This window comes from Chelonoidis abingdonii, chromosome 1, assembly GCF_003597395.2.
Source record: "Chelonoidis abingdonii isolate Lonesome George chromosome 1, CheloAbing_2.0, whole genome shotgun sequence".
Classification (NCBI taxonomy): domain Eukaryota; kingdom Metazoa; phylum Chordata; order Testudines; family Testudinidae; genus Chelonoidis; species Chelonoidis abingdonii.
Window position 1 is genome coordinate 172366316 of NC_133769.1, and position 20851 is coordinate 172387166.

The window sequence follows — 20851 nt, forward strand, 5'->3', positions numbered from 1 at the left end:
CGTCCACACGAACCCTAATCCGAGTTATCACTATCGAATTTAGCGCTACTCCTCTCATCTGGGAGGAGTTCCGAAATCAATTTAAGGAGCCGTTTAACTCGATATTAATGACGTCGTGTGAACGGGTACAGAGTTAAATCGGTATATAGGCCATTAAACCGATTTAAAGTCGCAGTGTAGACCTTGCCTAAGATCACACCTAGATAGACTGGTTCTACTTCATGCTTCACCTCCTGACAATTCAGATAAACATTCCGTTCTCGGGTTGCTCTGGCGTGATGAAGATGGAACAAACTGGAGACTGTTTTTATGATGCTTGGCTGGAGGTGCCAAGTCTTACAGTAGTCAGCTAACTTTAACATGTCCCGGTTTAAGGTGACATCAAGCTTTTGAAATGACCGGGTCTGGGTACCACAACAAATGTCATCTGCGTAAATGAACTTTCATGACTCCTTTGTTGGCAGGTCATTAAAGGTTAAACAGGGTTTGTGAAAGCACAGAGACCTGGGGTAATCTATTGCTCTGTTGTCTCCAAGCACTCGTTGTCTCCCCCATATGGACTCTGAACTGCCTATCGTGGAGAAACAGTTCAATGACACCTGTGACTCAAGGTAGCAGGACCCGTGATACCTTCACGAGCAGGCAAGTGTGCCATACCATGTCGTATGCCGCTGTGAGATGGGTGAAAACAGCACATTTTCAAAGTTTCTCTGGAAGCCATTTTCAACAAATGTGGTCAGTGCGAGTATTTGGTTTCATATGCTACAGCCTCGGTGAAAGCCGGCTTGGTCAGGGCTCAAAATTCTCTTAATAAAAAAGAGTAACCACTTGCTCAGCCATTTGGTTAGGTACAACTCTCCATTATGTGGGAGTTTAATGCGGCCACTGCCCAATTCAATGTGTGTCCCTTTAAATGGCATTATATGTGACCCTATGGATATGACCATAGGGAATTGTTTCATACACAGTACGTATCTCCAGGGCCCTTTAGTGCACAACTGGCACATAGCTGAAAGTATTATGTGTGGTATCTCAAGTCAGAAGAGGTACAGCAGGAAAGGTGTAATGGCTGAATGTATTACCTAAATTGAGATATTAGGGGTGTTCCAGCTCTTTTTTGAAACCCTTCAGTGGCTCTCAATCTGTTAACTCTAGTGAAAAGTACAAGCAGAGGCTGCTAGCTGTCAGGTAAGGAGGGGAAGGTGGTCACATTATGGCTTCATCTCAGACGTAAATTTGCTGCTTCTTAAATTGTCAGGGGAACAACAGCAATCTCTTTCCATGTTATCCTAGATCTCAAATGAGGGAGCAGGTCTCCAATGCTGTGCCCCAGGGCTATTCGCAAGTGGTAGAGTAGTGTATGCATTGTAAGTGTTGAGCTGTATCTCAGCTTACTTGTCATGACACCTTAAGGCAGCTGTCTGCTATTTGTGCAACACTGTACATCTTCACCAATAAAAGGCTCTGGTTTTACAGTTGTGGGGGGTCTGACTTCTTCAGTGCTGCTGGAAACACAGCTGTACACAAACCAATTGCTTGGATAAAAATGGAAAGGCCGTGTATTGTATATGCTGTGTTTTATGGTATTCATGGATTTCCATTGCAAACCGAGTCCTCAGGACCACCTTGAACATAAAGTATGAGTGCACAGTGTTGTAATCAATGACTGGCTTTCCTGCCAGGGGCAGCAGGGGCATTGTAACACAAAATGAATAAATGAAAGCAGAGTAAAATTAGATTAATCCCAATTCACTGTTCCATTTATGATGGTTAATTACATGAGGCTCCCAAGCAGTAACAGCTGGCCTGCAATGAACCGCCTGACAGAGCACTGAGGGGACACTTTGAAAATTGGCTTTAGTTAATGAATACATTTGCTGCTGAGGAAAATCACAGGACCCCACCTAAAGCTGACCACCTGCTGCTAGCAATAGTATAAATTCGCCGCAATAGCTCTCACCATTGCAATGCTGCTTCTGTTTATTATGAAATCAACTTGATCTAACAAGATGGCAAAACCTCCTTCCTCCAGTGGCAGGAGTTGGGGCCTGCTGGGAACAGGGAAGAAGCAGTAGCAGTAGAGGTAGAACAGACTCAGGAAGGGAAGAGAACCACTGTTAGAGTGATCAGATGTCCTGATTTTATAGGGACAGTCCTGATTTTGGGGGGGTTCTTATATAGGCACCTATTACCCCCCACACCCATCCTGAGTTTTTACGTTTGCTGTCTGGTCACCCTAACCGCTGTCCTCCCTGCAATCTTGGTAGTGGTGATGGTGGAGGTGAAATAAAGGAGCAAGTGTTTAGAGGAAGATCTGGATAAGAATAAGTGGCATGGTTTCTCTGGGAATTAAAGATAAGGAGAGGTTAGGTCAGGATATAAAGATCCATGTAGTCAGGGCCGGCTTTAGCACGTGCAGGGCCCGATTTGAAAGAGCTGCTGCCGAAGACAGAGGCAGCGACTGAGCTGCTGCCAAAGACAGCGGTGGCGATTTGGCGGCAGCTCAATCGGTTGCTGCTGTTTCCAGCGGCACTTCGGCAGAGGGTGCAGGGCCCCTTTTCTGGATGCTGCGGGGCCCTTTTAGGCACAGGACCCGATTCCTGGGAATTGGGGGAATCGCCCTAAAGCCGGCCCTGCATATAGTGTGTGTATCTATAAAGTAATTGAGTCATGGCTTCACAAGAACGTCTTAATGGAATCAGAGTTATAACAGCATCTGTAGCTAACTCTCTGCCTCAAGATGTCTCACTATCACTTGTAGTCATAGAGATTATACTCCGCTTGTTAGCAGGTAGACTTGAAGCCACACCGCTGTGCTACTTTAGCCAGAGTTGATCTTCAGCTGTTGACATACCAAAACAAACAAATAATTGCAAAGTTATGGCAAAACAGTTTTCAATCTCTTTTAATTACTAGAGAAATGGAGGACAACAAAATGGTCATTTCAGACAATTACAAATAATCACAGATTTAACTTTCTGGGAAATAAACTTCTTTTTTTGTTACTTTAAGATACTAAAAATGACAGAAGTAGCACATGAGGAACAAGAGAAACAACCTCTTTGTATTCCTTTGGCATTTAATGAAAAAAAATACACTAGTTGAGGCTCTATTCCTACTATATTTATTTGCTTTCAGGATAGGAATTTCTCAAGTTATTCCAATATTTGGTTCATAATTAGAAAGATGTGCTCACTTCTCCTAGTACACAGTTGCTACTTGCATTAGGTTCCCTTCTTCAGAACTGGAGGATGGTTGGTTGCTGGTATGAACTGTGATTCAAGGCAGATTAACTTGCCTTTCTGAGTGTCACTAAAAATAAAGAAGGATATACATGCTTTTGAGAACATTTATGCTTCTCCATACTACTAGTGAGGTGATGAGACTATACTTTTCAACAAAGGACAACCGTGGCTTAATTTGATTAGGTATGGTTACTTTTTGCACCTCATAGCTAGTACTACTCTAGGCTTTTTTCGTGACCGAAGGCTTTTTACGCCTTAATCAATAAACATAATTTTATGCAGACGGTTTTATTTACATGCAGGGAAAAATAGCAAGTAACAAAAAAATCTGTTCATTCTTAACCCTTTAATGATGCAATAGAAAAGTTAAACTATTTACAATTGTTTCTTGATGGTTGGTATTTATCCATTTTTACTGTAGTGCCTGGAGACTTTGGAATTTTTCTAACCAATCATGGAGGAAAGAGAAGACTGAAAAAAGAAGAGAGAGTTTTCTTTTCATGATCAGGTGATGGCATGGCCATTACAATCTTCTCCAGCCTGGATTTGAGGCTCTTGGCTTGCACAGGCAACGGTGAGTGATTAAAGTTGGAAGTCAAACTAAGAGGTGAGGTGGTTCAGATATTGAACCAAGTTTTTCTGCTCTCTTCTTGTGGCAAGGAATAGCAGAGATGGTCTCAGGTAAGCAAGCAAAGACGAAATCCTGGATCATCTAAAACATATAGTTAAAGGTGAGAAAGATCATGGTCTATTACTCAGTAAACTCATGATACCTGTTACAGGGCTACCCAGGAGCAAAAAGTACGGACAAAGGATTAATGAAAAAATAAAATGAAGTAGAGATAAGCCCATGCTGAAAAGTTAATGACTCTTCTACTTCCTGACTCTCTGGGAAGCTATCCAAGCTGTATGCAGCATTTCTTCAGAGAGTTTTCTGGTACCATGTTAAACTAAACAAATGTAAACAGTACAAAGTCACCTTGAAGAGTGTCTTGGAAAGGATGAACAAAAGTCTAGTTTTCAAAACTAATTTCCCAGGATGTCTTGGGTTCTTATTAGCATGAAGTTGACCAGATAATTTTTCTTGAGTTCTAAGACAATGGCTTGTAGGTTAATTGTAGTCTCTCCTTTTAGATAAGTAATGTTGCTCGATCCCATTATCATAGCACTGTCATATTTAGCCCTGGTGCAGCCAGTGCAAATCCCGTTGAAGTTGTTTTTTCACACCAGAGCTGAGTTCAACTCTAAAAAGGCATATTTTTTTTTGCACTGTATAGTTGCAACTGTCTTCATTGAATGCATGCAAAAAGGAAGAGGGAAAAGATTAGTGGAGTAATGAATACACTAATATCAAATCAACAGTCCATAGTCTATCCTGATAATGAATTGTGTTGTGTTTAACAAAAATGCAAATAAAGTTTAATTTCCATAATTATAAAAGATTTGTGAAATTGCAGGTTGTCATCAGGCAAACCCAATTACTGATATGAAAATGTGTAACAGAGAGAACACACTGAACTGAAAATGCTAATAAGTTAGTTTCAAAATATTACAGTAGAGGTATAAATAGGATGTACTGCTGCACTGATATTTTGACAAGTTATTGGTAATGACGGCCTGAACCAGCTCCCATTGCTTTCAGGGGTAATTTTGCCACTTAGTAATTACTATCATAGTAGCTTCTGCAGGGGTGAAAAGGGCCCATAATATAAAGTGTATATTGTATGCACAGTACACTTTGTCTGCATCACATGCACATGTACTGAGTTCCTGCCTTGAGAACCTTAGTCTAGTAGGGATGACAGGGAGAAATGTGGGAAAAAATTATTATCGAATGTGAGTGTGTCACTGTGGTACTGATAAATGAAGTGACTTGTCCAAGGTCCCATAGAAAGCTTGAGGCAGAACCGGGAACTGAATGCTGGTTTCCTGAGTCTCCATCCAGTGCTTTAACCAGAAGATTGTCCTGTTTTTGACCACAGTTGAATTCAATGGCAAGAGGGTCACACTGGAGACAGTCTATTCAATACTACTTTGGTATCTTGCACACTGCATAAGGCAGCCTAAATAAAATTATGGAACCGAAGTGCATCCAGAAAGCTCTAGGGGTTACCTGGACATGCTGTTCCTGATTAGGAGTTCCTCACTCAGGCCAAGCTGCCATTGACTGAAATGGCAGCCCAGCCTAAGTAACAAGTCAGAATAGTCTTCTGTAAATTGTCTCAGAATTGAACTTTATGACCCAAATTTAACTCTAAAACAAGCTGGTGGAATTTGAAGTCCAGTGAAGTTAAACATTTATGCATCAAGGCTGAAATTTAACACTGTTTAATATATTGGAAAATATAAATCACTGAAACATTGAATTCCTCTGCTTAATGCAGTTTTAATGGTATATGAGGGAGCTCCCACTTGGTTTAATATTCATACAAATGGCCATGAAATAGCAATAAGACAGCGGGACAAACTACTCAAGATGCATTTGGGTTTGAATAAACTATTTACTTAAAAATTTTACCCAGCTCTACAACTAAGTCACTTGGGTGCTTATTAAAATTTTACCCATGGTCTCTACCCTGAAGAACTTGCAATTTGACTGTGACATCTTTAGCAAAGTCAGTGTTATCCAAGATGCCTGGAAGAATTGACAGAGCAATTAAGTATTGTTGCAATTGACTATTCCCTCCCGCCCTCATTACAACCTGGTGTTTAGGAAGAATTTAATTTTGTTTCCTTCAAATCTTCACTCAGTTCAGTTGCCAGGTATGTGTAGGGTGCTTTAATTGCATCTAGACGCCGTATATTTTTCTACATGTGAAGTGTTCAGCCAAATTACAAGTCTAAACCTTATCTGTCTGGGACTGTTCCTCGTGTTTCACTTTCTGTCTATTCACTGGCCTGATTATCCCCTTATTAGTCTCGCATATGAATTGTCCTTACTGTTGGAGTTGGTCATTAAATGTATTAGGGTATAAACTGGAAACAGATGGATTTCCTTCAGTTCCATCTTGAGCTTTTGAGTGTGAAAATGTTAATGAGGATCAAGATAGACTGTGCTCAAGATGTTGCATTGACTGCTTTCCCATGTGACTCTGTGGCTGTAATAATGACGTTCTCTAGATGCAATCAGGAACTGATCCTTTCTACCTTTCACTTATTCATAGGTGTTTCTGAAGAGAGAATTTCCACTGCAAAGACATCAGTAGTGATAAATAACAAACACTTGAGTGGCTGATATTAATTTTTAGGTTGCAGCACATTGAAAAAAATAATCAGCTTCTCAGTCTACGTTTTGAATTCAAGTAATTAGAACTGGACCATGCTGTGGTGCTCATAATCAGTACTTATTGTGGGCCAGTGAGGCAGCAGGAGAAGCAGAGCAGCTCTAGCATGGCTAAGATTTCTACTGACTAGCATTACTGTGCCTTTCACCATGTAGTATTTTATTTAGAAAATTGACGTTTAAAAGATAGTTTAAAATATTTGTGTAAAATTGACCAGATGTATGTGAAGTACCTTCATACTGTGTAAAATAATCCAGGAAGGTTCATACTGATAAATAACTATAAAGAAAAATAATAAATGTAAACTATGTCCCCCCAGCATACAGTCAAGTTATTGATCTAACAGAAGCCTACATGCTCCAGGGTCTTCAGCTTTTTACCACTTGTTCTGCAGTTTAAATCCACCCCATAGTCATCATTTGGTTGCATCTTTAAGTTACTACTGCTGCTAGGTGTGGCTAGGGTGACCAGATGTCCCGATTTTATAGGGACAGTCCTGATTTTGGGGTCTCTTTCTTATATAGGCTCCTATTAAGTCCCCCGCCCCCATCCCCTGTCCTGATTTTCACACTTGCTGTCTGGTCACCCTATGTGTGGCAAGCTCACAAGCACTATTAAAATTATTATGTGACACACTGGTTGCCAGTCACAACAGGAAAGACATGTAATTAAAGGGCTGAATTTGAGCTGCCCTTTCCCGCTATGTGGTGTCCCCTTTTGATCAGTGTTGATGTCCTAGTGAGCTATTGTGGGGGAAGCTTGTGCTGCTTACTCTACATATTTTTTGAAGGTAAACAAGGTTGGAACTCTCTGTTGGATTTATGTGACGATCTAAATTCCTAGCTTTTAGTTAAGTTTGGAAATTAAGATGGATGCTGCTGTTCCATATTGATAAGCTTACCATGTTAACATGAACTATCCACTCAGTGGAAAAACAAAGAAAAAACAAGTATGTTGGTCCTTGGGCTTTGCATTTGTTAAAAAGATAAAAATTCTATAAATATAAACATAAATATAAAGTCACTGTTCATAAAATTTGTGGATGACACAGAAATTGTTGGTCATAAATAAAGTCTGGGCTCTCATACAGAGAACATACCAACAGTCAAACAAAAAAAGAGATCAATCAGATAGAGATTAACAAGTATTAGAGCACCCAACCTGGCCAGGAGTCTCAAAATTTTAGTAAACTGGTATTGAGCAATTACCAAATTACTATTTTAGAAGATTATTAAATGTCTAAAGTACATAGCAACAAGTATTGCTAATAAAGATCTAGTATAAAATAACAGCAACAGTAATTACACAGCAGAATGATTAAATAGCATGCAGCAATAACAATTCTAATCTGTTTTATAAGATGAAATCAAATTTTGAACAATAAAAAAAATCAATTAGTGAGCAAGGGAGCTGAAAAAAATCAGTTTAAACCCAGTCCTCATCACCAAGTGATAAATCAGTCACAAGTAATTGTGAAAACCACTGCAGCATCTTGTTTTCCTGACACCAGTTATTACATTATAAGTACAGGAACAACCCTCTAGTACTTAATATTTATAGGACTCCACTAGAAAACCAAGGGAAAGCTTTGGAGGTTTGAAGAATTTTTGGTCTAGACTGGAAAATTTAAAATAATATTGACATTCTGAGGCCTGTTTTGAAGATGTTTGCTCATAATGCTTACTAACACCAGAGATTATTTAAATACAAAGACTTTCTGTTCTACTTCTAACCAGTTATGCTTTTGTTTTTGTTTTTGTTTTCACTTCCCACTCACCTGGGAAAAAGGAATTATACAAGTCTGGTCCCATTCAGACTGTACCACGAAACAGCGATGTTTGGAATTCAGATGGCCGAAGGAGAACATTTAAAATTAGAGTTATAAAACAAAACAAAACCTGAAAAATTTGCCAGGATATGTTAAGATTTTATGATCCCTGCACCCAACCCTTTGTGACGGGTTGGGTCACAGAGACCCCCTTGGGATTGCCACCTGATGTGCTGGGACTACCCCCGACCCCGCTTTCCCTGCCAGCTCAGGACTTCAGTACCCTGCCTTGTTGAGCCAGACACGCTAGCCTGCTACAAACACAGCCCTAGGTCTGAACCACATCCCCCATAAGCTGCAGGCTTAACTGAAAGGAGCTTAAGAAGTGCTCCCATATCCAGCACCCAGATACCCAGCTCCCAATGGGGTCTAAACCCCAAATAAATCTGTTTTACTCTGTATAAAGCTTATACAGGGTAAACTCATAAACTGTTCGCCCTCAATAACACTGATAGAGAGAGATGCACAGCTGTTTGCCCCCCCCCCTAGGTAGTAATACATAGTCTGGGTAAATTAATAAGCAAAAAGTGATTTTGTTAAATGTAAAAAGTAGGATTTAAGTGGTTCCAAATAATAAGAGACAGAACAAAGTAAGTTACCAACTAAAATAAAACAAATCATACAAGTCTAAGCCTAATACAGTAGGAAACTAAATGCAGGTAAATCTCACACTCAGAGATGTTCCAATGAGCTTCTTTGACAGACTAGACTCCTTCCTAGTTTGGGTCCAGTGATCACTCACACCCCTGTAGTTACTGCCCTTTGTTGCAGTTCTTTCTGGTATCTCTCTGGGGTGGAGAGGCTGTCGTCTGAGCCAGCTGAAGACAAAATGGAGGGGCTTTCGGGGCCTTTTATATCCTCTCTCTTGTGCAACATCACAGCCACAAGAGAAGGTCTCTAGCCACCTGCGCAAGTCACATGTCTAGAATGATTCATTTTTTTGCAGGCCAATGCCATTGTTTACATGTTAGTTTGAACATTTCCAGGAAAGCTCAGATGTGGATTGGCATCTCCCAAAGTCCATTGTTAGTTAAGCACTCCCAATTACTTCAATAGCGCCTTCACGCTATATTGACCAAATCTGTTTTATGTGCTTCCTATACCAAACAGTTTAAATATAAGCATAGAGCCAACGCTTATATCTTCAGATATAAAAATGATACATGCATACAAATAGGATGAATACATTCAGTAAATCATAACCTTTGCAAAGATATGTTACATGGCATATCTAGCATAAAACATATTCCAGTTATGTCATATTTACACTCATAAAGCATATTTGTATTAAGCATTATGGGGTGCATTACACCCCCTCCATCAAGTGAACTTGTGCTTAGCTATAAAGGTCTGCTTATTCATTGTGGGGGAGGGGATACCTGGGGTACAATCTGGAACTGTGAAACCACTGAGCCCCTTTAACTCTCCCAGCCTGGGCTGTCTCTCATGATGCTTTGCTAGTGAAAAGCAGATAACCTCTTTAGGTGCTGTGGTCACTCAGTCAGCAACATGCAGGGACACACCCAGCTAAATTTCATAAATGGCTTTAAGCCATTTGTGAACAATACACAGGAAAACACCAGCAAATCCCGCCAGTCTTGCACCCTAGAAATGTGCCATCTTACACTACTCAAGACCTTCTCTTACAAATTCATTAATTCTCCACTTCATCAAAGGAAAGTGGACATGCACTAGCATTTGTAATCTGAGCAAATTCCCCAAGTACTTTAGACAAACTGACTGGTAAGGATAAAGTATTAAAATAAGTCTATTAACTACAGAAAGATAGATTTTAAGTGATTATAAATGGTAGCCATAAAAGTCCCAGATAGTTACCTAAGAACATAGAAAGTAAACACGTTTTCTAAATCCAAAACTTTATCAGACTCAGTTAGATTTGAATCAAACAGCTTTTCTCATGCCACTAGATCTTGCAGGCAGGTTACAGTTCTTAATATACAGGCTGAATTCTCTTCTGAGCCTGGGACCAATCTCCCCTTTTCAAACATTTGTTTTTCCAGTGTTCTTGTTGCTCTCAGGATACAAGGCGGAGGAGAGAGGTGATCTCGTGATGCTACTGTCTCTTATTTTATATTCTTAATTCATATCTCTGGAAAAATACTGGTCCCGCCATGTCCTGGTGGGCCTTGCTGAGTTACAGAGTTGAGGAAGCCCACTGTGTGGTGCTTGCGCAGCTGTCTCTTATTGAACTGTAAATCTCTTGTTTACAATTCCCCTTCTAGTCAATGGCTGATGATGGTCATTTGATGCCTGACTGGGTGTGGGTCACCTTCTTTGTTGCCACTGGAGAGCCATCTGTGGGTGTCTCCTAGACTCATAACATATTTCAATAACAACTATATAGCAAAATCTCATAACTTCATATGATATACATATTTTGACAGAACTATGAGTTTCAGTAGATCATGACCTTACATATGATACCTCACAAGGCATGCTTTTCATGAAATATCAAAACCATATACAAAAGACAAATATAGGGGTTACACGGTGCTACTTTGAGGTACAGTGCATTACAGAGGTGTTTTTTTTTCAGGACAGAAGGGACCTTTTAGTCATCTAATCTATTCTCCTGTATATCACAGGTCGCTAAACTTCACCCATTTACTTACTATTGAGCCAAACAGTTTGTGTTTGGCTAAAACACATATTCCAGAATGATACGCTGTCTAGATTTGAAGACATTAGGAGATGGAGAATCCACTGCTTCCTTTGATAGTTAATTGCTGTGGGTCTCATACATGCTAAGAAGCTGAAGTTTCCTGATGCTCCCCGCTATCCCTATCAACCACTGCTCTAGGCTTCGTCATGCGTTTTATTCACTTTCTTTTTTTGTGAGGGTGACTGCAGCTGGGCTGAGAAACATAATTGCTTTTTGTGGAGGATTTGGAAATTTAATTCTAAAAAATGGAATTGCCTTAAAGCCAGGACTCAATCAGCCTGGTGGGCTAACCTTGAAGCCCTGGGATCCCCAGCCCTGGGGCCATCCACCCAGCAGGCAAGTTTCTTCAGGCAGGGTTCTCTCAGAACTTCAGTGAAATCCCACAGTCTCTGTTGAATGTTTCAATTTTGCAGAATTGGCAAACATTGTTTTGTCAGGATTTTTGAGACCTGCTCTAGTGGTGATATTATATATTGCTTGTATTATGGTAATGCCAAAGGGTCAACACAGGGCTCAGGTTCATTGTGCTAGGCACTGTACCAAGATAGAGTAAAGGACAATGAATAAAGGGATGGGGGGATAAGTGAAAAAGTGCAGGGGAGACGAGAGGATAGGAGCCTGGAGGGCTGGCAAACTGAAGCTGAGGTGTAGCGGCTTGAGGAAAGAGTGGGGGAGGGGGCTGGAGCAAAGAACCAGTCAGTCTAAGGAAAAGAAAGTCAGAAGCAAAACTATAGATGCTAACTTGGTGACATATTTACTGTCCCACTGCCTCTGCTTAAACTGCTATTGCAGCTGCTCCTCTCAGCTCGTTTCCCACTGCTGCCTCCTTGCAGTACCTTTCACCAAGACCACAGGATGGGAGGATAGAGAAGGCATGGTGTGGACCCTTGTGCCACCACAGTAAGGGGCTTTGCCCTGCGTGGCTCCAGGTTTGGGGGATGCTGTGGAGAAGAGGGGTATCCCTGGCTGAGCCCCCATTTTGTTCCTTCCCTAACCCCCTAAGCAGCAGATCCTGTTTAAATTGCTTTTGGAGATACTCTGCAGGCTTCAGTTTTTTATAACATTTAGCAGTGTACGTATAGATATTCCTCTGAATCTGTGATTACTTTAGAAAAATCTGAACAAACTTGTATTTTGCCTTTCCTAATTGATTTTATATCTTCCCTAAAATCACATGGCTGGGATGAGTGCCACATGGATCTTTGTGCCCTTGTAAAAGAGAAGAGGGGGAAGGGTCTCTGCTGCGGAGTTTTGGGTCCCAGAGGTTCTGGGCAGCAGGATCATTGCAGCTGTGTCTCTATCCTGCACCCATCTATAACCACCATTTTGAGCATTGCAGACTGGGACCTCTACTCTCCACAGCCTGTGGTAACCCTGTGAATCCTTCAACTGCATTTGGTAACCCCAATTGTAAATAGTGGGGAGGGGTCTTGATGTGAGGACTTCCATCTACTGAAATGCTGATGAGTCAAAAAGAGAATTGAGGTGGGGAGAGACTTCAGAACTCCACAGGGGGGTAACATTTGGGCCTTGTCTAATCTAATTATTACAGTTCCTAAAGGGAAATTGAAAACCATCTATGAACGATAGATACTTGAACTCCATCTGACCTCATTCAGTTCATTCACTTCAAAAGAGGGTGGTCTCCACAACGATATTGGTTTTCTGACACTCGGCAGTCCATCTATAAAAAAAAAAAACAACTGATGAGACTAAAGAGGAGGTGGGGAATAAGTTCCTTTATGTACAAATAAATAACTTCAGGTTTAAGCTCACCACAAAAATGACTCTGGAAAGCACAGACTGAGGAATCTTTCTGGAAACCAATTACTTGCTTAAAGAGCTAGGACCTGTAAGTAAATAATTGGTTTCAATAAAACTTTTCTGAATTGTCTTTTTCGAGGCATTTTTGTGGTGAGTCTGGAGTTGGTGGTTTATGATTCACTGTGTAATTATGAGAGGTGCTTTTTCCTTTGAGAACCCTCACAATACCCCAGGGAGAGCTAATTTGTCACATGTCAATTTCTTTCAGTGTTTTATGTTTTTTTCCTTTCCTTTATATTTTAGATGCACGATTTGTTTTGTTCATGTACTATAGAGCTTTTAGTCACTTAAAAAGTTATGGGAGGGAAAAACTCCCGCTTATCATTTTTAACTGAATGTCTGATGATCCAATTCTTATTTAGAATCATATTATTTCTTGATAAAATTGTACGTCAGGTGTGTTACTGATCATGGCTAATCTGTCAGTAACTCCTTGATAGAGGAAATTAACCATTTTGTGACGTGTGATGATCTCTGTTTAGTGATGTGGGAGGGGGACTCGCTTGTACTGGAGTGGTAAAATGGAAGTAGAAAAGCTAAAGGCCCCAACTGGTGAATAATTAAATTCATATACCGAAGTCTCTGGCACAACAATAGAATATGATGAAATGCATGACTGGAATAATTTTTAAATACTGGTTAAAAATACCCCAGGAGAAATGATGGATGAACTACTCTAGGGAGAGTGGGAATATTCTGATTACTAGTCAGACTAGATAGGTGGCCTAAACCATGCAAAGGGAAGGGATAGGGTCAGAATATATGAGATTGTGTTAAATAAACTTGGTTTCTAAATAAAACACTCTTCATTTTAAGAAGGTATTTTTGAAGCAAATTGAACATAGCATATTCTGAAAGGGGAACCAGCCGTCTGACATCTGAGAGGCAGGCAAGGAGCAAAAGGTGCCTGCTTGATCAAGGTGGCACTAAGCAGAGAATCTCAGATTTGGGCTGTCATCACTATGGGTGAGTGTAAATCAGTGTAAATGGCATGTTCTATTTAATATCAGTGCTGAGATGACAAAGATGTCGATTATAAAGATTGTGATAGGGGGATTGTTTGTGATGTGAGCATATTAAACTGATCCCCTCCCAGTTCATTTCTTGTACCTTAGGTGGCCTTCAAATGTCATTGTCAATCAGTCACTGTCCCAGTGAGTGCCAGGAGATGAAATGGGGACCTAAAGCTCACAGGATCCAAGATACCCTATTACTCATCACCTGAGACATTTACTCCCCATAGGGCAAGTCACTTACAATATTTTCCAATTTAAACATTTATTTCAAGTCAAGCTCTTCAGCTAAGGAAAAGAATGATATAAAGATTAGAGCTGGTTTAAAAAAAAAAAAGAATCCTGTCCCATAAGAATTTTGAGATTTCATTTTGTGCCAAATCAAGATGAAAAATTGCAATCTCAGAATTTCTCATGAAATATTCCAGAATATTGTCCTTCAACCTTATCAAAATATTTAAACTGTTATAAAATACAAGGAAATATCATTGATTGAATTGTTTTGATAATTTCCCATTGAAAATGTTAATGAAATCAATACATTGCCATGAATTAGTCAAATCAACATTATTCTCCACAGACAAATATTTTTTTCAGAAAATTTTTGACCAGCTCTAGTAAAAATGATACCTCCCTGCTAAATTAATGATCTCTGTCTGGGACTTCAGGCTCACTTTCATGACTTTTTTTTTTTTGTTACATTTGACTTATGTTAACGCTGTGCAGCCAACACGGCTGACAGAGAAGGAGCCAGATTATTTTCTGGCTCATTAGTTAATAATCGTGTAAGTGATGCAAATACCAAGTGTAGAATCTATCAGGCTGTTGATGAGCAAGAAAACACACCTGGGCTGTAAGATTCCATTTTGATTTTGTAGCAGTTAGTCATTCACTTACTTATGAATTGAGTGTATTTGATTGGAAGTTGCTGGGATGAAATAAATACAGAACCCCAGGATGCCACTTCAGTGAGTTGGTTTTTCAGAGAAGAACCACACTTCATGCTGTAGAGTTCCATTGATTTACATGCATTTTCTTGTCACAAGCATTGGCAAAATTTATCAGCATGCAGTTCTTACCATCAACAAATACCATTTTACTTGCAAATAAGCTGTTTGAGGTTTTTTCTCTGAGTAAAAATACATTTAAATTTTACTGATCATGAGTTGGCACTATCCCTGCTTTGAGCAATGCACTTCCTCACTCTGGTCCCTTCTCTGCTGTTACTTTCTCTTTGCACACTGAAGCTGTTCAGTGTGTTAGCTTTTACAATATGCCAAGCAATGAAAATGAAACACTTATTTTTGCAATTTCCATATAAATGTCCTAAAGGGCTCTCAAACACATCTACACTTTCAGGTTTAAGAAACTGATCTTTTCAACAATGTAACAGTGGACACACTTCCCTTGCTGTAGCCCCCGTGTAATGATCACCTTTTAAAGAAAATTGTGTGCATTGTATTTTTCCAGTCCAGTCCTCTTATTCATAATGAGTTTAAATAGAAGCAGCATAAACCCATCTGGAAATAAAATTATGCACTGAGTTCACTAAAAAAGGTAACTACATTATAATCAAGCTGTCACTTTCTGAGATAGTGGGAGATGAAACACACCATAAGCTGACAAGAGAAAGAAATAGTTTGTTCTTATAAATATCATCCATGGAAAAATGCCATGAAAAATCTCTGAATAATATACTGTGGAACAGGGAAATCTCTAGGAACAGTAATGGGGCTAGGTGTCAGACAGAGAGCAATGCATTCACATATTGAAGCCTTAACAGTCACACAAAGGGCAACTATTTGACTGACTAACAGCCCAAAGGTATTTTGGCAAGCGATGAAGTTTGTCACAGTGAATGGGAAATCACAAAGTTTGTTCATTAAGTTACACAAAAGGAGATGTGATGAGATATCCCTCAGCTGTTCCACCTATCAGTCAGTCCTCAGGCTCCATTCATCATCTTCTCCCTGTCTTCCCTGCTACCGTACAATTTCTTGTACTAATAAGCCACCACCTTATCCATGTTCTCCTGCAGACTCTTCACAAGATGTGAGCCAGAAATCATAACACACAAAAACTAGAATGCTTACTTCCCTGTGCTGTGGCCCCCTCAGTGAATGCCATTTCTTGTCTGTCTCCAACTGGAAGTTTGGATTTGGGGCATGGGCCATTTCTCAAAATAGTCCATAATGTGGTGGTGAGGGCACTCCCTAGCATCTGGTTCAAATCTCTGGTCCAGAATGAATATTTGAACCAAAGTCTGCTATATCCCAGGTGAGTGCCTTAACCACAAGGCTATTGCGTATAAGGCAGGAAGGTTTCAGCACTGCCACTGCCTTCTCCTCCTCCAGTGGAATTGTGAATAGTGCCTATGTTCCCTTATAAATCTAGACCTAAAAAATTGAAATATTTCATTAAGATAATGTTGAAATAAACCATTTTAACACTTTTGAATTTATTTTCCTTTTTTGACCAAAATAATATACTAGAAACAACACAAATGTGCAAAATTTGGGTGAGCCAAATCTGCTTTCTTTAATGAATTTGGCCAAAGCTAGTCAGAGCTCTCGTCTCATTGAGCCCTGTGAGGGGTGCAGTCTGGGAGCCATGGGAACCACTGCGCCCCTCCAGGGCACACAGTGGGTTGACCCTGCTCTGCTGGAGATTTACAACCAGCCTTACCAGGGCCTATCACCCAACAGGTGGCAGCACTCACACAGACTGAGCTACCTGAGCACAAACAGCAGACACCAGCCAATTTCCCTGCTCCCCAGGTATGGACTCCCCACTGGTGTATAAACCCAAAATTATACTGTCTTGCATTGCACAGGGACCTGTACAATGTAAACTCATAAATAGTTCACACGTCCCTCAATGTGAAGAGGAATACGCAACAAGCCTGTGTTAATCAAGCTGAGATTTTCCCCCCAGATACTTCACTCAAAGGCACACTTCTTTAGATAAAGCAAAAACCAAATTTATTAACCACAAATGATAGATTTTAAAAATGATAGCAAACAGATCAAAGCAGATTACCTAGTAAATAAATGGAAATGCATATTAAGATTAAAATACTAGAAAGATTAGATATGAATTAGCAATCTCTCACCCTGGCTGATGATACAGTTATTCCACCAGGTTTCCATATACAGGCTATAAATCCTTTTAGCTTGCGACCAGCACTTTCCCTAGTTCAGTCTTTGTCCCTAAGGTTTTTCCAGGAATGTCCTTGTGTGAGGAGTGAGGCCACTAAATGATGTCACACTCCACCTTATATAGCTTTAACCTATAGCTGGAACCCTTCGTTCCAAACTCAGTGCCCACCCAGTTTGTTGTAAAATATAGGTACCCAAAATGGAGTCCAGTATTGTGTGGCCTGGTCACATGCTCTAGCTGAGTCATAGCGGCCATTATTTACAGGCCGTCTGAAATGTTACAGGAAGGCTAAACTCTTCCTATTGTCTATTGCCTATTGTCTTTGTTGATGATCCATTAGCACTATCTGGCTTCTTCGTAGTTCTACCTGAAAGGCTAGCAGTGGGTGTCTTCCAGAGTGAGCACAATTGAAATACAGATACCTAGTCAACATTCAATAACTTCAGATACAAAAATGATACATGCACAGAAATAGGATAATCATATTCAACAAATCATAACTTTTCCAATGACACCTTACATGACTCATCTTGTACCAAATGAATCATAATTATGCCATAATCATATTATAATAATATTGCCATGTCAAATACGAGATGTAGTGTCACAAGCCCACGTATCCTTAAATAATTCTACTGCCCATATGCCTGGTATGAGTCCCTTTTTTTAAACCAAAAAAATCTTTTCTTTCAATGATCTAGGTAAAGAATGGTCAGGTAGAGTTTTGTGTCTTAGCTGCTATGTTTACAAGACAATTGAGCAAAGCTGGTGTGGCCTGTCAAGCATAACACTAAATGGTCATTTGCAATGAATCAGGCAGCTGTTGAAATGCCTTGAGTAGGCTCATCTGCCATATTGTTACCCCTCTCTGAGTGAATTCAGATTTACTTTCTGAATTACCCTTCGGTTGTAGGTAGAGAGAGTTATTTTAGAAGGCACTGAATAGTGCAATGTCTTGGATGTGCAGTGCTTCAGGGGGTTCTGCTCCTTAATGGATTTGAATGCTTCATAAAGGAGGATTACTACAGATTGTGTGTTCTCACTGGAGCCCTATCTTTTTCTGCCTCTTATGGCTATCCTCAAGTTGACCTCCTGTTTCAACAGATGCTATGGAACAGACTTTTAAGTCTGGCAGGTGGTGCTCTCTCTTTAAAGTCCCTAAGCAGCTGGGACTTGGATAACATTATAGAAGCCTGATGTGGTTGTGGCACACATAAGTTTCATTAGTAAATGGCTCCACATAGACAATTTAATTTAGAAAAGGGAATGTACCATCCATTTTTTAAACTTAGCTCTGAAACTGCTACACTCCAGAAAGAACAAAGGAATTGAAAGCCATAACTATTAAGTCCTGATGTAATTTTTAAAGCCACCAAAGACCTTCTGAGACTGCTTGGAAGAAGCTGAAATATAGACGTCTCTCCCTGCTATTTACTTTTCTTTACATACAGTCTCTCTCTCTCTCATTCACTCACACCCACCCACACACACCCCCTAGTGACCTACATAACTGTTCATGATTAATGATGAGCAAGGAAGGTAAAATGTTAATCAGATTTTTTAAAAATATGAATTCTGTAAGTGGCAACAATGTTTTGTTTTGTTTTTTAAACTGAAGCGTGAAAAGATGCAATAGACCAGCCTGACTTAAAACAATGCGCTGATTGATATGTTAAGTAGCTGTCCCATTATAGACAAAAAGTGAGAGTGGCAAATGTTTGAAATATGTTACTTAAAATTAATAGTTGGGAGAATAAGGAGGAGTTGAGCAGAACTTGTTAGCCATTTCTTCAGGTCTTTGTAGAATTCTTGGAGGCCCTTTCAGATGGAAGTAGAAGGTGGAGGCCACGCATCTGAGTAGGTTGGCTCTACAGAAATCATCAGGCTTGATTTTGCAGCAGTGTTGTATGAGGGTTTTGCTTGTTTTGTACCATATGAGTTTGCACAAACCCAGAGCTTCAAAGCAAACGGAAAGCTGCCAGATTCTGAGTTTTGAGCGACACCCCCAAAACCGATTTTTTTTTGCTGCAAATCTGTAAACTGGAGTGCATCATTTTAAAGGTCTGTGAAGCTCCATGAACCTATCACTACACCCAGCCTGAGATTAGAATTGCCGTGAAATCTGAAACCCAGGTGAGTTTCATTTTTATTTAAAAATGTCTATGCTGCTTTCCTGGTATATAGAACTTTAGTAAATACACATGAGTCTCTGTCCCAGTTAGCTGATTTGGAATCTCCCATTGCAATGGATGGAATCTGGGCTAAGAATCATATTTCAGTGCTATGCTAGGCATTTAAGAATCATTAAAGCTTTCCACCTGTTTAGTTGTGAGAACTGTATAAGGTTGTGACTAATTTACTATTGGAGTAAATAACAATTCTTTGAAACTGTTATGGCCACAAATAAGAAAAGCTTGGGGACGGGGAGAACCATGAGGAATTACATAAGTAAGTGGTACAAGAAAATGCTGAAAAATGGACCAGAGGCACTCTTGTGGTGTCAGAGTAGATTATTGTGTTCTGTGTTTGTACTTCAGCTAGCACAGTGAGTCCTGGTCATGACTAAGGTTCTTAGGTGCTTTGGTAATACAAATAAGAAATAATTATAATTATTAGAGGATCAAGGGGGAGGGGACTTAAGCCCAAAGCTGCCACAACTTCTGTTGTGTTGGGATAAACATGTTGTGATGCTATCTGGAATAAGGCTGACCGTTTATAATATTATTGATACCAATATTACAAAGTTGCAATGAATCTTACAAAATAAGTCATGTACAGTATCAGTTGGAAAGTTAGGATTTCCTAAATATGATAATCTTGTTTATATTTTTGTATCATCTTTGTTTCAAGAGTTATAAATATGTGTGATATATTTGTATCTCAAACCTGTGCTATGTTTCTGGGGGTACGTCTACACTACGGGATTATTCCGATTTTACATAAACCAGTTTTGTAAAACAGATTGTATAAAGTTGAATGCACGCAGCCACACTAAGCACATTAATTCGGCAGTGTGCGTCCATGTACCGAGGCTAGCTTCGATTTCCGGAGCGTTGCACTATGGGTAGCTATCCTGTAGCTATCCCATAGTTCCCGCAGTCTCTCCCATCCCTTGGAATTCTGGGTTGAGATCCCAGTGCCTGATGGGGCAAAAACATTGTTGCAGGTGGTTCTGGGTACAGCCTCACCCCTCCCACTGTGAAAGTAGCAGACAACCGTTTTGCGCATTTTTTCCTGGGTGAACTGTGCAAACGCCATAGCACAGCAAGCATGGACCCTGCTCAGATCAAGACTGCAATCGTGGACATTGGAAACACCTCGCTCATTCTCGTACAGTCTATGCTGAACCAGGACCTGCAAAGCCAGGTGAGGAGGAGGCGGCTACGGCAGCACGGCGACGAGAGTGATGAGGACATAGACACAGAATTCTCTCAAACAGCGGGCCCCTGCTCTTTGGAGATCCTGCTGGTAATGGGGCAGGTTCTACCCATTGAACGCCAATTTTGGGTCCGGGAAACAAGCACAGACTGGTGGGACCGTGTAGTTTTGCAGGTTTGGGACGATTCGCAGTGGCTGCAAAACTTTCACATGCGTAAGGGCACTTTCATGGAACTTTGTGACTTGCTTTCCCCTGCCCTGAAAAGTCAGAATACCAAGATGAGAGCAGCCCTCACAGTTGAGAAGCGAGTGGCAATAGCCCTCTGGAAGCTTGCAATGCCAGACAGCTACCGGTCAGTCAGGAATCAATTTGGAGTGGGAAAATCTACTGTGGGGGCTGCTGTGATGCAAGTAGCCAAAGCAATCATTAAGCTGCT